Genomic DNA, 19,272 nt, shown 5'->3' on the forward strand with positions numbered 1-19,272 from the left:
CTATAATGCAGACAGAAAATACACACATACAAACATACCAGCCCACAGCATCTCCTTTTGTCTAAACTCCTGGGTTGCTAATTACTACCTGTGTGATCTCACCTCCCCTTTGTAGTCCATCTTCCCTAGGGAAAATGAGATGGTTGGACAAAGCAACCCCCTTCCAGATCTAACATTCTGTGATCCTGGACCCTGTATCCTGACTCTTGTTAAAGTGGGCACTGGGCTTTCTGCCATCTGTATAAGTAAGGTTTTGCAATTACTTTGGATATCTTGTATACTGTAACTTAGACTTTGCCCTTTTCCCCTCAAAGTCTCTCCCACATGGAATAAAAATGTACACAGCCTAAAGATAATTGAAGTCCTCTCTCATTGGAAGAGATCCTATGGGAGGATCATAGACATCACAGACAAGAGACATCAGAGACCAATCCTTTAATTTTTCAGATAAGGAAACTAAAGCCCCAGGAGATTAAGGTGACCTTATGCTTATTTTGTATATATTTATATAATAATGATTTTATTGTGCAAGGCATAATCACAAATTATTAATAGTAACAATATAGTCACAAATATAGTTATGTACCCAAAAATAGTCACAAAGCTTTTGATTCCATTCTCATGAATTATTCATGTCCTACATATACAAATATATGTGTATATATGTGTGTGTGTGTGTAGTAAGAATTCTAGAGTATTTGATAGTCACATGGGAATTTTTCTACTTTAAGTATTCCACCAAAATACCAATGTCAAGCACAACTGATATAAAACATGAGATCTGTCAGAGAGAGAATTTAAGCCTTTAAGGTTCTGCCCAATCTTAAACCTATTGTCATGTTTTCTAAACAGAAATGAGAATCGCTTCCAAGGTAAAGAGGGAACTGAGTGGATGGCATGATTATATGCTTCATTGAAAACCCCCATTAAACTGCTTTGTCTCTGGGAATCTTTATCCAGTGGTGTCAAAATGTCATTTGGACTCCATAAACGTACAGTTCTCAAACATTTAATGCATTCTGAGGAAAGATGGAACTTGAATTCAGAGGTCAGATTGAACTAAAGGGTGAAGCCTTAGCCTCCTCTAGGCAAGATCCATGAAGTGTATATCCGGGGGAAAGCTGAATCTGTGTATGTCAAGAGAATCAGTCTTAACATCCACTTTTGGAATTATAAAATGACCTATAGCAGATTTGGAATGAATCCTAAAAAACCAACCAAACAAAAACCTTCATACAATATAAACAAAATACAGGGTTCACCACCTTAAGGTATTATAGAAAGATTAATACTTCCTCCTCAAAAGAGAAGAAGAGGATTAATGAAAATTCTCAGAGCACATAGCAAACAGGTTAAAAACTTACAGAAATACTTTTAGAATCGGAAGACATAAAAGAGGCTGGAAATAGATATATACCACTGGATTTGTCAAATGTAATGGAAAATGGGTTACTTTCAGATGGAGCCTATGAAATGGCTAAGAAAAGCTTATCTTTCAAACTCTCCATTTGCCAAAGACCTCCTGGACTTCCCTATTTAAAGGCTCCAGGGGTACAATACCAATTTTCAACCCAGATAATGGTATTGTCTCTTTTGGGTTAGAGAAATTATACTTAAGAAAGATATAAGTTTCCACTTTTCATGTCCACCTTTTCCCCCGAAGAATATATTAGCACCTTGTTAACTGGTTAACAGCTCACCATGATTATTACATTGTGTGAGGACAAGTGGAATCCAGTGGAGAGAAACCAAATCCCCTCTTCCTTAAGGGAACATTTGCATAAATTCAACCAAAAATATGTTGATGACGAAGCATCAAGCAAATGGATTAGTTATGTGGATTTGTTTATTCAGTTTTTAAAAACTAAAAATGTACACAGGCTTTGCACACTATATTAATTACTCCTGAAGTTGCTGGTGGCTATGTAGAAGTCAGCGTTGGGTCCAAATTTCATTGGGTTTATGATGGCAGTTCAGGAGCAGGTTACCTAAGGAGCCCAGATTTAATGACTAATGAGGATTCTGCAAGGAAATGATCAAAACTAGGCATCACGTCACTGTAGGCAGCAAAAATCTAGCATGTGAGGAATATCTAACAAGACATGACTTGGTGGCTAAAATTATACATCAGAAACTCATTATCTTTCATAAGCTAATATGACAAATCCTCATACTACAAATGCAGACCCCAAGCTATCCTTGATAATTCGACAAATAGACTGTACTGGGACAAGACCATTATAACAAACAGAATTGCTGCCAACAACCACCCAGACATAATGTGAATCTATAAAAATTTATGAACAACGTTTTTAATAGCTATCACCAAACCAAAAGCATCATTTCTAAGCCGTGAAGGAGGCTTAAGAACATAGAGACCTAGCTGAAGAAATAAAAATCATGTGGAAACAAAATTTATTTTATTTTGTTATTAAAAGTACATATTCTCCTCATTGTGTCATTGGCTAATAGAATTGTTTCAATGTTGAACAAACTGAACATGAACTTACTTCTTAATACCTTTATTTGCTTACAAAAAGCAGCTATTTTATCCATCTGTGCAATATAGTCTATAGGATATCAAAAATAAAAGCACGACCCTTCCTATTTGAACTCTCTCAAACAAGATGAGAACGATGACTTTCTATAAATGATAATAATAATAATGACATTTATATAGAGCCTTAATGTTTACAAAATATTTTGCTTACATTATTTCGTTCAATCCTCCCAAGAACAACATGAGTGGGTATTATTAATATTTCGAACTTAAGTTTATGTGTACATGCTGTCATTGTATCTCCAGTACCTAGCACAGTACCTGCAACATGCTTGTAGCTTCATCTTCCCAACAGTCAATCAAATGTCAGGTGACTGATTGCTTGATTAGGACTCAGTCATTTTCCCAACTTCATCCATGTGGGAACCCCAAGAAAAGGGAGAGAATATCCAATCTGGCTCCCTGTCTTTTGTTGTTGTTATTCAGTCATTTCAGTCATGTCTGTCTCTTCGTGATCCCATTTGGTGTTTTCTTGGCAAAGATACTGGGGTGGTTTGACATTTCCTTCTCCAGCTCATTTTACAGATGAGGAAACTGAGGCAGGGTTCAGTGACTTGTCCAGGGTCACACGACTAGTAAGTGTCTGAGGCCAGATTTGAACTCAGGAAGAGGAGTCTTCCTGCCTCTTGTCCTGGGGCTCTATTACTGTACCACGTAGCTGCCTTTGCACATCTCCTAACCATTTCCATTGTCACTTTTGGTTTTCCTGCTCTTTTCTTATTTTGAAACAAAGAAAAATAATTCAGATATAAAGGTGCCAGGGGGTAGGAAAATCCTCCTGAAATATAGTAATAGAAGTCTCTGAGATACTTGAAGTCCATTTTTTTTCAGTCAGGCAACAGCTCTTCTCAATGTCACTGTAAGCAAGAGAGAATAGGTGATCTTGTTCCTCATGTTTGAATCTTCAGGATCTAGCACAATGCCTGACACACAGTGGGTACTTAATAAATGTTTGTTAATTCATTGATTGATTGCTCTACTCTCTCTTTAATACATTCCCTTTTTCCACCACTTTACTGTTGAGTAGCTGCAGATATCTGAAGGTTTAAGCCAGTTTTAGCACAAGTCAGCGAATAACAAAGTAGGGTTTTTTTCATCTGAGTTGTTGACCCGAGCTGGATTGCTATACTAAGTGTCTGATCTCCCTGAGCTGCATGATCATTTTAGAAGATTTTTTTCAACCTTCACAACTGGAGATTGCCCTCTTGCCGCTGTCCAGTCTCTGTCTCAACTATGGGGTCTCTAACCAGATTCTTATGGCAGATCTTAACTTTTAGCCAAAGTCTGGTTCACCCTCTTTAGGAAGTGGCATTAGAAAGGCATTGTGGGTGCAGTGGAAAGAAGATGAACTTGGAATGCTGAATTCTCATTCTCAGACAGTTAATAAGCATCTATTAAGTACCTACTATGTGGTAAGCACTATGTTGAGCTCCAAGGATACAAAGAAAGTCAAAAACACAATCTCTGCTCTCAAGGAGCTTGCATTCTAATGGGGAGAAGATAATGTGAAAACAGCTGTGAACATACAAGATATAGCCAGTGTAAATACATGATAAATTTAGAGGGAAAGATACTAGCATTAAGAGAGAGAAGGTGGCACAATGGATAGAGTGTCAGGATGGAGTCAGGAAGTTTCAACTTTCTGAGTTCAAATCCGGCCTCAGACACTTACTATGTGACCCTGGGCAAGTCGCTTAACCCTGTTTGCCTCAGTTTCCTCATTTGTAAAATGAGTTGGAGAAGGAAATGGCAAACCCTTCCAGTATCTTTGCCAAAAAAGCCCCAAATGGGGTCACGAAGAGTTGGAACAACAAACAACCACATTGTATGTTTGGCCTTGTTTTCGAAGAAGACCATGGCATCAGAGAAATGATGACATGACTTGTAGTTGACTTGGATTTGAGTGAGGGAGGGCTGTGCAAGGTCACCAACCTCACTTTCTCCTCCAGAGCCATCTGGGTCCAGTGGCCTGATATTCATCAGGATGACTGCAGATGACCCAGGATGCAATGGGGGGACCCTGGTCCTTTTAGGCTAAGGCCTTTTCATGTGCTCACTTAGAGTGAGGTAACACCCATTCACTGAAGAGTCCTCTTTAAGAAGTGAGTCAAGGGATGGCCTAAATTAGAGAAAAAGAAAAAGACAAAGAAAAAAAATCAAGCTGGGAGGGAAAGACCCTCAGGATTTATGTTCTCAGAAGAAACGGTTACCATTGACATTCACTCTAAGCCAGGGGGGCCCAAAATACAGCCCTTAAGTGGAGCTTGGGCAGGGATCTATCGTGGTCCAATCTATGAGCTTCGAAGTGAACTATGTTTAAGGTACTGAGGAAGAAAGAAAGAAAGAGAGAAAGAAAGAAAGAAAGAAAGAAAGAAAGAAAGAAAGAAAGAAAGAAAGAAAGAAAGAAAGAAAGGAAGGAAGGAAGGAAGAAAGGAAGGAAGGAAGGAAGGAAGGAAGGAAGGAAGGAAGGAAGGAAGGAAGGAAGGAAGGAAGGAAGGAAGGAAGGAAGGAAAAGGAAGGAAAAGGAAGGAAAAGGAAGGAAGGAAAGAGAAAGAAAGAAATCTAGCCAGTAAACCCCAAGTTAAGTTGGCAGCTTCTGGCCATCAAAATTTACCTTCTTTTGGAGAGGAGAAGGAGAAGGAGAGGGAGAGGATGAGCTGAGTTACCCAACTAGCTGGGTCCCCTTTCAGGCAGCTCTGTCTACTCACAGGTTGTGTTTGTCCTTCGTTTTCAAAGAAGGCAGGGAGGAAGAACATTAGGAAAGGGTTCTTGTATAAGATGGGATTTGACCTGAGTCTTCAAGGAAGCCAGGAGGAAGACATGAGGAAGGCGAATATTCCAGGGGTAAGGGACAGCCAATGAGAAAGAACAGAGTCAGAAGGCGGAGGCCAGTGTCCCTGAATCACAGAGTCCATGGAGAAGAGTAAAGCCTAAGTTCCCTAAAATGGTAGAAGGGGATCCAGATCTGTAGCATCTGTATGTTTATCACCCCAGGATTGTCTGGGAATAAAGATCAGAAGTTGGGGATGGTCTTGACCGGCCGTGTGCTCCTCCGCTCTCCCCCACCATGGCTCAGCTGGTCCGCAATGCTATTGAGAAGTCTCCAGTCCTGTTAAACGCTGCTGTAACTTATTTGAAGCCTTGCTTGGTCACATTTTGGTAGTATGCCAAGGTTGAGCTGGTTCCTCCAAGTCCTACTGAGATCCCCAGAGCCATTGAGAGCCTGACGAAAGTCATCTCATCAGCTCGAACTGGTAGCTTCAGAAATCTCACAGTTAAGGAAGCTCTGCTAAATAGTTTGGTGGCCACTGAGGTATGCATGTGGTTTTACCCTGGAGAGATCATAGGCAAGGGTGGCATCATTGGATATAATGTTTGAAGACCAACTCTTAGCATCTGAGTGTTTGATTTATCCTTTGTGTGTTTGTGGAACATATATGCCTAGACTTCTAAATAAAACAAGGAAATAATGTGGAAAAAAAAGATCAGATGTTGTCAGATTATCATTCTGTTTGAGCTTAAGCCCTCACACCCTTGTCCGTGTAACCTGCCCTTAGCAAGCATCCAGCTGTACTTTCATTCAGCCTTGGACATTTGACTATGTCCAGTTGGCTGGACACTGGGTTTATCTTCTACCTTTCCCAAAAAGCATTGACACCCAAGGTGAGAAAAGGTGAAATTTGTTTAATATTTTGCCTGATAGGTGACGCCTGAAATGGGATTAGATCCATCTGCCAGAGCCAATGTGACATCACAGGGGGTGGGGATGAGGTCAGGCCACTGATAAACCCTCAGGAACATTTCTTGATTTGGGGCCTGTTCCCCTTAATCATTTCCTTCTACCACCGAATCCAGGTCTACTTACCTACTCCACTTTCATTTTATTTTATTTTATTTTATTTATTCATTCATTCATCATTTATTTATTTATTTACTTAGGCAGGGGGGAGGGGGGGAGGTAGGGCAATTGGGATTAAGTGACTTGCCAAAGGTCACACAGCTAGTAAGTGTGTCAAGTGCCTGAGGTCGGATTTGAACTCAGGTCCTCCTGACTCCAGGGCCAGTGCTCTACTCACTGCGCCACCTAGCTGCCCCTTACTCCACTTTTATATTGCTGCTGCCACCCCTTACATCATTCATTTATTCAACCAGCATTGAGTAAGCCCCTCCTGCATGCAAAGCCCTGTGCTTGGTGCTAAGGAAGGTATAGAGATAAATAAGATTCCCTCAAGTTGCTTATGAACTAATTCTTCTATCCTGGATTTCTGTTATCTGGATTTCCTATAAAAGCAGGACACAGGTTCTTAATTCCCTCCACCTGGAATAAGTCTATAACCCACCTCTGCGGGTCCTCTGTGGATTTTTTTATGGCATAGAACTACATGAAAAGATGCAGTATGGCTCTGCCGGACTTAGAGCTGGGAAGACTCGGGTTCAAGTCTCTCCTCTGACACAAAGGGCAAATCACTTAACTTCTCAGTACTATAGGCAAGAGCAGTAAAGAGTGCTGCACCTGCAGTCGGGAAGACCTGACTTCAAATCCAGCTTCAGATACTTAGCAGCCATATGACCCTGAGAAAGTCATTGAACCTTCGTTTGCCTTAATCTACCGAAGAAGGAAAGGGCAAACCACTGCAGTGTCTTTGCCAAGAAAACCCCATACAGGGTCAGGAAGAGTGGGACATACTGAACAGCAACAACTAGGTGACTTTCTAAGCCTGTAAATTGCAGAGAAAGCGCCAACATGATAATAATACGCAACATTTGCATAGTTACTTACTACGGGTCAGACACCGTGCTGAGCGCCTGACAATTATTGTCTCATTAGATCCTCACAACAACCTTGGGAGGTGGGTTCTATTACTGTTCCCATTTTACAGAAGAGGAAATTGAGGGAAGCCGAGGTTAAGTGACTCACCCACAAGTGACTCACTTGCTCACAAGTGCCTGAGGCCAGATTTTAACACAGATCTTTCTGACTCCAGGTCTAAGGCTTTATCCACCGTACCACCTAACTGCCTTTGGCTTGGACAGAGAAAGTTCCTCTCCAAGAGCTTCCGGCACCAAAGAGATCACAGGTTCACACATTATCCCTAACCACACAAAAGTATTTTGTCGTTCAGTTCTTTCAGTGGTGTCCAGCTCCTTCTGACTCCATTTGGGGTTTGCCATTTCCTTCTTGGCTTATTTTACAGATAAGGAAACTGAGGCAAACAGGGTGAAGTGACTTACCCAGGGTCACACAACTGGTAAGTAAGTGTCTGAGGCCAGATTTGAATTAAAAAAGATGAGTCTTCCTGACGCCAAGCCCACACTCTATCTGCCATGCCCCTTAGCTGCCCACATTTAAGGATAGCACTGAGAAAAGAGAAAACCAGAAGCAAATTATGGTTGCATGAATATGAGGGAATTGTTATGTTTGTTTTCAAAGAAGACCATGGCATCAGGGAAATGATGACACGACCTGCACTTGACTTTGATTTGAGTGAGGGGAGGGATCACTGCATCGTAAGAAAAGATGCGTGTGAACGATGCAAGAAGGCACGGAAAGACTTAAATGAAGGGGCACAAAGTGAACAAAACAAAACCAAGGGAAAATATACATGATGATCATACCAAAGATGAAGAACAACAAAACAGAACTGACCGCTGAGGTGACCTAGGATGAACCCAACAAAGAGATATGATACTGCTCCTCCCTTCCTTCTTGGCGCGGATGCGGGGTTACGGGGGTCGAAATGACCATATACACCCTTAGACTTTGTTCCTATGTTGGTTAGTCTCGCTGAACTGCTTCCCTTCTCCCCCCTTTTTTCTTTGTTATAAAGGATGGCCCTTTGGGTTGGCATGTGAGAGGAATATAACAAAGCTCTTAACAAAGCTCTATGTGCTAGGCCCTGAGCCAAGCGTTAGGAATTTTCTAAAAGGGCAAAAACAGTCTCTGCCCTCAGAGAGCTTACACTCCAGCAATGGAAATAAGATGTAAATCCATGACACATACAGAGGAGATGGAAGTAATTTTGGAGGGGAGGGCGCTAGCAGCCGGGGGAATGGGGAAAAGCCACCAGCTAGCGGTGGTATTTGAGCTGAGTCTTGAAGAAGGGCAGGGAAATGAAAGTGTTATCAACATGAAAGAATGAAAAACTTTAAAAAAACATTAAACCTAACAGGCCAAATGAGAAAGTTACGAAATGATGAGAAATGTTAAAGCTTTATGGGAGCCGACAGCTCTGATCTTTAATGAAAATGTAAGGGAATCAGTGACTTGCATCTCTCAATTCTCCTTGTCTGGCAACTCATTCTTAGCTAGCGGCTTTTTCCCAGTTAGCAGCTTCAATGTTGTCTGGGCTGGCTTACTAGGCCCCTCACCAAGGCAGACTTGGGCTGGCCAGGTTCTCAGGGTTATCAGGTCCTATTAGAATCTGCTTCCCAAAGACTTAGATGAACTGATGCTAAGTGAGGGGAGCAGAACCAGGAGATCATTATACGTGATTACAGACACACACTATCTGTAAGGACTAACTTTGATAGACTTGGCTCCTCTCATCAATACAAGGTTCAGAGACAGCTCCAAAAGACTCATGATGGAAAAAGTTATGCACATCCAGAGGAAGAATTATGGAGTCTGAATGCAGATTGAGGCAAACTATGTGTTCTCTTTTTTTTTTCCTTCTTTTTTTTTTTTGTTTTGTTTCTCATCTCTCATGATTCATTCCATGGGTTATAATTCCTCTTTACAATTGGACTATTATGTAAACAAGTTCAATGTGAAGGTATATGTAGGACCTACATTGGATTACATGTCAGCCTGGGAGGAAGGGGTATATTAGGGAGGCAGAATTTATGATTTCAAAGAGAATCTCATATGTGCCTAAAAGGTCTGGAACCGCAGGATATAAGGAATTCTCTAGGCAGAAGGCAGGAGAACTAAAGCATGTATTTACACTCCACAATAACAAGCCCACAAACCAGCGTCCCCATTTTGATATTTTCATCAAAAGCTTCCAGGCCCAATAAGTCCGCCTTACAAGGGTAACCAGGAGGCCACAGAGAAGTGAGATAGTATAAGGCAAAATCGTATACATGCTTCCCCTCTACAGTAAGAAGATTACCCACTGGCCTCCAGTCAGCTCCGCTACCGGCAGCTCAGCTTCGGCTGTAGGCGTCTCTGGCTCCAACCGGAAGAGAGAGAATCTTCAAGCTGTCCTCTCCTCTCTTATAGAGTTTTTGACATCATCAAGCGCCGCCTGAACGACCAGGGCTGATTGGTTCTTGACTTGGCCCCTCCCCCTAGCATAGACCAGGTTAACACACCTCCCCTCAGCCAGCCCCATGACTCATCACACAGGAAGTTCTCTGATTCCTGGCATGGTCACTGGGCTTCCTGCCCTGGAAGAGCAAGCCCCAGTGTCCAGGGAAGCTCAATGAGGTAAGCCGAGTCATTCAAAGAAAACAAAGTCCATTCTGGTTACACTGGGGGAGGAGAGGGAGGGAGAGAAAATTTGGAACCCCAAAACTTGTGGAACAGAGTATTGTAAACTAAAAATGAAAAATAAATTTATTTTAAAAAAAAGACTCTGCTTCCTAGTTTGCTTTGCAAGTGTGGCTGAAGGAGACATTTTTCTAACTCCATAATCACAGAACTGTAGATTTAGAAGCAGAAAGGGGTCTTAAGAGACCATCTTATTCTCATTTTATAGCTAAGGGAAATTGAGAATCAGAGAGGTTAAGCTACTAACCCAGGGTCATACAGCTAATAAGTGTCAGAAGCAATGATTAAATCCTATATCTTTATCTTCTTGACTCCAGGTCTAACACTTTATCTACTATATCAAACTTTTTGGTTTCAGGACTCCTTTAAACTCTTAAAAATTTTTGAATGTCCCCTTCTTCCCTGCCAAGAGCATTAATTTATATAATTTATATTTATTGATATTTACCATATTAAAATTTTTTCAATGTCTTGACTATTATTATGAAAATAGTTTTAACCTCCAGGACCCCCTGAGAACCACTGTGAGAACTGTATACCAGGTTGCCTCCCACAGAATTTAGGCCATGCAAAACTGACCTTGTATTTACTTCCTGTACCCTCACTGGATGACTTTATGGATCTAATATTTGAAAATCCTACAGTTTTGAAGACTTGTGCAAAATGATGAAGAATGAAATGAGCAGAACCAGGAGAATAATTTATACAATAAATTACAATATATACAATATACAATACATATACAATATACAATACATATATAGTATACAATACAATATATACAAAATATACAAAAAATAAATGACTTTGAAAGCTGTAAGAATTCTGATCAATGTCATACCATCCATAATTCCAGAGGGCCAATGAGGAAGCATGCTATCTGCATGTTAGAGGTGGATTCAGGGTGTAAAAGAAAATGTATATTTTTCAGTCAACAAGGAAATGTTTTGCTTGACTGTGCATATTTGTTAGAAGGAATTTGCTTTTCACTCCACCTTCCCCAATGGAGTAAGGGGTAAGAGGGAAATAAAATAGATTTCTTTTTATTTAAAAAAATTTTTTTTTTAAAAAGGAAAATCCTACATTTACCCTTGGCCCCTTAGATGAGATCCTGTCTTTATCTGGCTCCACAGATTCTTGCTCTGGGTTATAGGCTGTCCTTGTGGTTACTTCCTCTCTCTGAGAAGGCCTTCATGACTCCTATGTTGAATCAGAAGCTCTCAATCATGCCTCATTATAGCTGAATCCCACAATAATTGCCCAGGGTCAAATGCACAATTTAGGCTGTATCACAATTATCTTATTCTCAGAGCCTTGTTAAATAGACCTCCATGCCAGGAAATGATACCCTACTCCTGGGAGAATACCATGCACAACTGTAGCAAAAAAGGTACCCACGGGAAAGAAGAAGACCCAGCCATACCATAGCTGTCCACTCCTGCCTTCCCACAAATCAGTCCACGGCAGAAGCACCCGAGCAATCACCCACTGAGATAAACTCCCCGAGGAAGAAGGCACACAAGGAAGTTATACCCCTGACTAGCCTAAGATACTAACCTGGCTTAGATCCTCTTTCTAATTAAAAGACAAATCTGCCCAACAGCAGCAGCATTGTAGCTAGTTACACCATCTAACAACACTAACAGATCTTTCCTTCTCCTGGGATCCCCAAATCCTAGAATCCTTGGTCTAGAGATGGGAGAGAACTCAGAGGTCATCTAGTTCAGTGAAGTCAAACTCAGATAGAAATGGGGGGTGGACACTGAACCTTAGATAAGAACTATAGGCTGCATATTGACTTAGAAAACTACACATTAACATTATGTCCTATTGTATTTTAATTTATTTTGTTATATATATTTGATATCTCTGCTTTAGTACAACCCTCTTATTTTACAAATGAGGAAACTGAAATGCATGGATGTTGAAAGACTATATGATACTAGATCCAGGGCAGGGACTCAAGAGGCCGTGTAGTCCAACCCCTCATTTTATAGATTAGAAATTCGAGATGAGGAAGAATGAGTAACTTGCTCAAGATCTAACGGTTGGTAAATGAGAGATATATTATTTGAGATATATATTATTGAGAGATATATATTATTTGATCCCAGGTCCTCTGGGATTATTTTTTAACTAAGTCATGAAGCCTACTAACTAAACACTAGTAATAGTAATGGTAGAGTAATGACTAGTAGCTATGGTGCTAACAAAGCCACTAGCTAATTGCAAAGTCACTTCTACCCTTGAGGTGAAATTTGTTTCCTTTACTTCTTATTCTAGACTAGCTTGAAATCTAGCTCCCCTAGGAACCATGAGACTTAGATGATATAATAGGCTGAAATGAGACACTTGTAATTCATCCAAAAGAGACCCAAAAGGAGGTTTCCTTAGCATAGAAGGGGGGGGGATATTCAGAGCAGGGAAGAGATCCTCATCCAGGGTAAAGAATTGATTCAAATGAACATTGCTTTTGCAGTCTTGTCTGTGTTGCTGGTGTGTGGCCTAAAATCTCAGGGAAGAGTGCGTCCTGTACTCAGGGGACAAAGAAGCTATGACAATGACCCAAGCCAATCGAATATCAAGGAAATTTCAAATACTTTTTAATGGAAATCTAGCCAAATGTGTATGGAGGAAGGGAAGAGTTAGGATATTGCTCCCATCTCCGATGGCTAATGCTATAAACGCCATCATGCCCACATGTCTTTGTTGGCATTACAACTAGGCCTCTTCCAAAGTGTTCCCTTCCTGTTTCACAGCTTTCTATCCCTTTTTTAGATCTTTCACTATATAAACAACACTTGATAATTTGGAATCTGAAGGTCTGGGTTTGAACCCTAGATCTGCCACATCCTATTTTTGTGGCCTCAGGCAAATTATCTAATTTCTTTGAGTCTCAGTTTCTTCACTGTTTCTCTTTGGAACAGCAACCCCGAGGGTCTTCCCCTCCCAGCTTGATTTTTTTTTCCTTTTTTTCTAATTAAAGGGGCCATGCTTTGATTCACTTCTTAAAGAGGCCTATTCACTGAATGAGTGTAACCTCACTCTAAGTGAGTACATGAAAAGGCCTTAGCCTAAAAGGGCCAGGGTCTCCCATTGCCTTCTGGGTCATCTCTGGTCATCCTCATGAATATCAGGCCACTGGACCCAGATAGCTTGGGAGTAGAAAGTGAGGCTGGTGACCGTGCACAGCCCTCCCTCACTCAAATCAAAGTCAGCTGCAAATCATATCATTTCCCTGATGTCATGGTCCTCTTTGAAAACGAAGGACAAACACAGCAACAACAGTTTCTTCATCTGTTAAACGGAGGCATTGGATTAGATGGTGGCTAATGTTCTTTCCTCTATCTAGGTCTATGATGCCATCATTTCTATGACCTATGAGAGGGACTCTTCTCTCACTTTCAGTTCATCTGCAGAGCTGTTTTGACTGACATACGCTGCACCCTTTCCCAGCTCCTCTTACTAACTCTGTCCTTCCCCTAGGTTATCTTTGATGGCTCAGTCTTCAGAAGGGAATTGTTTCTTAGAAGCCTATACATGTATTGTATGTACACATAATATAAGTATACATATATAATAGATACAGATATAATACAACCATATAGTCACATTTCATGCAATAATATATAACATAATATTGTAAAGTTTAAAACTGCATTAAGACCTTGGAGGTCACTGGTATCATTACAATGTCACCAAAAGGGAAAAATACTTCAGCACATGATAGGAATATAATCAATTCCTTGTAAAATGTTATTTTTTCACAACTATTAATTGGCACCCAATTTGCCTCCACTCTTCTTTCCTGTCTTTAAGAACAAGGAAAATGAGCCTGTGACCTCTTCATGCTATTGGTTGGCTGTATCTTATTGCAGTCGGTTGGTGATGTAGTTTGTTAATCATTATACATGGGAATCCCTCTTTAATGATAACCACCTATATTATTATTAGGCTACATTATAATAGTATATATATATACACATATGTATATTTGTGTATGCACACACAGACAGATACACATAGATGAATATGTTATACTTATATCTGGACCTAGCTCTCCTAGAAACAATGATTCTTAGATGGTATAGTACAGTCAATGAATACACACACACAAACACACACACACACACACACACACACAAAATCACATACATTGGATTTTAGCCCCGTGTGGAGTTTGCGATTCCAACTTGACACATGGCACATCCAAATCTGTATGGTAAGTGAGTCATAAACCCCAATTTTATTCAATTATTGCTGTTATCCAACTCTACAATGTCCTTCCATTGGGCCCTTTGGCACTACCATTCTATTTTTCTGTGCCTTAATGACATTGTAAAGATAACAGCAACATTGTACAAACAAATAACTATAAAGGACTATTGACAATTCCTGAGAGACAGGTGACGCAATCAAGAGGCAGAATGGGGAATGTATTCGTGGACATGGCCAGTGTGGCAATTCATTTTCCTTGACTGTGCATATTTGTTACAAGAAAATTTTTTCTCTTTCTCATTATGGGGTGTGGATGTAGGAAATGGAGGGAAAATGAATGCTTTTTAATTAGAAAAATGTGATTTTAATATAATAACAACTGATATTTATTAGTGTTTTAAAGTTTGTAGAAGTAATATATATGCATATGCACACAAATGTATATGAACATGTTATGTTTGTGTATATATATACACATGTGTATGCATATGTATACATATATTAATATACTGTGTTTATGTATACACTATATCTATATATGATATATATGACCACATAGGTATATTGTATGCAATATATTATAACATAACATAATATTGTAATATAATATAAGCTATTAAAGATTAAAACTGCACTAAGGCTTTTGAGGTGATATATATACATACACATATACATATATACAATATATTTATACATATATGCATACTATTATATACACATATATGTATTCATGTATACATATTCTTTGTGTATATATATACATATATTGTGTTTGTGTATTCTTATTTGAGTCTCACAATATCCCTGTGAAATAAGTACTATACATACAATTATTATCATTTTGCAGATGAAGAAACAGGTTCATATGATTTGCCTGTGGTCCCACAGCAAGAAAGTGTATGAGGTAAGATTCGAACCCAGGTTTTTATGAGTCCAGTTCCATACACTATCCATAATGCCATGCTGCACTTGAAACCAGCACCGACAGCCCAACTTTCAGTTTAGGTATTAAGGGGAAAGGATGATCATTCTCATAGTCCATAATCTACATCTCCAATAATCCTAACACATAGGCTCTTCAATAATGTTTGACCAAGTGATAATGAATGAAGAAATGAATGAATAAATAAATAATGGCCTGGATCTTGGTTACTGTGGCAACATCGATTCCAGCAACACATTACTAAAATCGTTTCATTAAATATCCCAATACCTCCAGGATTTGTCTACTTGACTTTCTTCCCATTTGAGATGGGAGCAGGAGAGGGTAGCAGCCAAAGACAAGGGAGAACTAGAGGTACAAATTGGTACACAGAGTTGGAAACAGAAGGGAAGATACTCATTCTGATTAAACGAGGCATTTCCTCTACGAACACACCTCTGTTTGGCTTGATTTTAATTCATAGCAAAAAAGTAAGTCCCCAAGGACTAAAGAAACAAGCCTATGCTTTCAGGGGGTGTTACTCTAGCAACTAGTACTTCTCAGTCCTCCTGTCAAAGAAAAGAATATGGGACCAAAAAGGCAAGAATAACTAGCTCTGAAAATGAAAGGATATTTCTAGATGCCCTGGAATTTAAATTGTAGGTAATTTACACAAGCAAGAAAAATCTGAGTAAAAGTTGAAAGAATTTTTTTCTTCCTTTTAAAATTATTTGTTATAAGAGAAGGCTTTCTGGGGGTGGGGGAAGAGATAGTGAAAACTTAGACTATGTAAAAACAAAAGATATCTATGAATTAAACCTTTTTTTTAAAAAAAAGACAAAACAAAGCTAATTTTTATAGGGTAACTTTTGGGTAATATCTGGCACAACCAAATCCTAGTACAATAGTTTGCTGCAACAGAATTTGGCCTGTACCTTGAAGGGCAGGTGATCCCATCCTGGCCTGTAGGTGATGGAGGGCAAAGGTGTATTGCAATATTGACAAAAGGCCAGCACACATTGCAACACACACCTCCTGCTCTTCCTAACAAGGGTTGCCTCACTGTTACATAAACAAACCTTGTAGCTTCAGACTAGCAAACAGCCGATGGTTCCTAGACCCAGCCACATTAGTGCAGCCAACATTGCCTCTACCATTAAATGCCATGACATTCATGCTAGTGTCCTCCTATGCTCATCTGCATTGGTTCATTTCTTATAAAGTTGTCCTTCAAAGCAAAAACACAGCTTTACTCAAGGGTGCCAGAAGAGATGAAGTTAGAAAACTGAGTTGTGGAGTTGTTGATGAATGGACTGCCTGGATTCAGTGACCTCAACGGAAAAAAGGGTAGATGGGACATCCTGTCCTAGCACACCCTCCAGAATTGACCCAATGTATGGGCAAGCTAGGATGGGATCACAGGCTCTTCAATCTACAATTCTTTTTTCAGGAAGCTAGGTGGCACCATAGTGCATTGAGCACTAGGCTTAGAATGGGGAAGACAAGCTCAAATCCAGACATTAGCTAAGTAGCTGAGCAAGTCACTTAACCTCTACCTCCGCAAGATGTTGTTAGGACTTATAAAGTGCTTTACACAGTTTGCAAACCTTAAAATTATCTTAATTATTATTAATAAAATATTATTAAATTAAAATTATTATCTAAAGCTATTATCTAAGGAGAGATTGTCCCCAAATGTGGGAACGTTCCCCAAAGCACCCAGAGTCATTAGAGTTCTCTTCACTGTTTTGAACAAAACAGTCATTTCAGTCACATCCCACTTAAAATAAGACAACAATGAAATCTGTCACATCAATTGACTGTTACTTTCATTTGAACACAATTACTGCTGTGTCTTAAGGAATAGGGAGGCACGGGGATGGAGAAGAGAGAGGGGAATGGCTAGTGGTTGGAGTAGTCAAAATACACACAACATTTATCGATTAATTTTGCCGTCTTACATCGGTATGGTTTATGGTGCCCCAAAATAATTACAATACGTAGTAACATCTAAGATCACTGATGACTGATCAACACAACAGATATAATGATTAGTGAAAAAGTTTGAAATACTGTGAGAGTTACCAAATGCGACACAGACACAAAATGTGCGCACATGCTATGGGAAAACGGCATTAGTAGACTTGCTCAACACAGGTTTGCCACAAACCTTCAATTCATAAAAATACCCACTGTCTTTGAAGCGCAACAAAACAAGGTATGCCTGTATGTGTCAGAAGTAGGTTTCAAACTTGGAATTTTGTGGCTTTGAGACAAATTCTGTCTACTAGGATATGCTGCTTTTCCAACCCCACCAAATAAGGGGTAAAAGTCGAGGCCAACTGAGTAGACTGAAAAAAAAATGCTTCACACAGCCTTTGGATTTAGGTGATCTTTTTTACCCTACTTTCCCAATACTTTGGACCTCTGCAGTTATCTGAGAGCATTCCGCTGGTTTGTTCATTTCAGTAGCCATCAGGTCAGGGTTGGGACTCTTGCCTCCTGTCATCCAGCCCTGGAATCTGACTCTCTATGAGGTGGTTCTAGAACTTTCCCTCAAACAGAATTCTCAGAGCTTATTCTCTCTCCCCCTGAACCTGCTCTCCTTTCTGACTTTACTATTTATCTAAGTGGCACCACCATTCACTTGGTCTCCCACTTTTGGCACTCTGTGTGCTATCTTCCTCTCCTCTGTCTCTCCAGCTAACACTGATTCCTATTCATTTGATATCTATAATGCCTCTTACATCTTTCTGCCGCCACTGCCGCCATCCTGTTACAGGCCTTTATTTGCCACTCACCTGGATGTTTTCACCAGGTGGACTAAGGAAGAGGAAACTGGCACGGGTCAGAAATAGAGCAGAGTAAAGACGCTTAAGTGGCTGCAATTCTTCTGACCTGGGCGAGAGAGAGAGAGATACATTCTCCAAAATAAATATCTTTTGATTCTCATAAAAAACGCACTAAGGGGCTATTATTGCCCCCCCCCCACTTTACAGATGAGGAAACAGACTGAAAGAGGGCAAGTGACTTACCCAGTGTCACACAGGATACAAGGCAGGACTTGAACTCAGGCCTTCCTCTATACTACCTAGCTGACAAACCAATACCATCTAGCTAATAAAACTTTTTGTTGTTCAGTCACTTCAGTCACGTCCAAGTCTTCATGGCCCCATTTGAGGTTCTCTGGGGAAAAATGCCAGAATGGTGTGCATTTTCTTCTTCAGCTCATTTTACAGATGAGGAAACTAAGGCAAACAGGGCTAAACAACTTGCCCAGGGTCACACAACTAGTAAGCATCTGGGGTTGGATTTGAACTCGGGTCTTTCCAACTCCAGGTCTAGAATGCTAACCGCTGCACCACCTATCTACCGTTTGATAAAAGTTACCAAAGTTGCATGTTTCAAAAGAGAGGGTCCGATCTAATAGTTTGTAGTTGGATCATCAGTCATCATGGGGGAGGAGAAAGTCTAAGAGTGTCTGGTGTCCTAACCTTGCTTCCTAGGTAGTATGTGGACCTTTGGAGGTCCGAATGTCCCCTTCTAGATTCAGCCCATCTTGATTCCTGAAAAATAGCCCAAGGTTGCTTCATAAAGAGAGAGTGTGTGATGACCTTTTGAGCTGAACACAGTGAAAAGTCAAGCTGCCTTTTCTGTGTGATGTGCAAGACCCCAGGAAAGGCCTCTCTCTATCCCCAAATACCTTCTCCATTGTCTGGTCTTTTTACTAGCTTCATTCCTTTGAGGTAAGACTTTTTTTTTTAGAGATTATTGGAAGATGTAAATATCTAAAGGAGAATGGGAGTAGAGTAGAATGAAATGATAGAATCCAGGATGAAATTTCAATGACGGGAGGAGAATGATGGGAAGTCTGGACAAAACCATGAGGACATGGACACTGCCATGGAGAAAACTACTGACAGGAGAGAAGTTGACAATGAAATGGGATGGGATGGGGGAGGAGCAGTAGGGTGGGGGCCAAACACCAAATCTGTTTTCTTCACAGTTTTGCCTTGGATTGGCCCTACACCAACCACCCTGTCAAGTTTGGGGTCTACTTAGTGGCAGTGAAACATGAAG

The 19,272-nt window shown here is 40.3% G+C and overlaps 1 pseudogene; it reads left to right on the top strand.

Moving 5' to 3' along the window:
• The first annotated feature begins 5,627 nt into the window (after positions 1–5,627).
• On the top strand, positions 5,628–6,036 carry LOC118855313 (annotated as a pseudogene).
• The last annotated feature ends 13,236 nt before the right edge of the window (positions 6,037–19,272 follow it).

The sequence above is a fragment of the Trichosurus vulpecula genome, chromosome 6 (genome assembly GCF_011100635.1).
Source record: "Trichosurus vulpecula isolate mTriVul1 chromosome 6, mTriVul1.pri, whole genome shotgun sequence".
Classification (NCBI taxonomy): Eukaryota; Metazoa; Chordata; class Mammalia; order Diprotodontia; family Phalangeridae; genus Trichosurus; species Trichosurus vulpecula.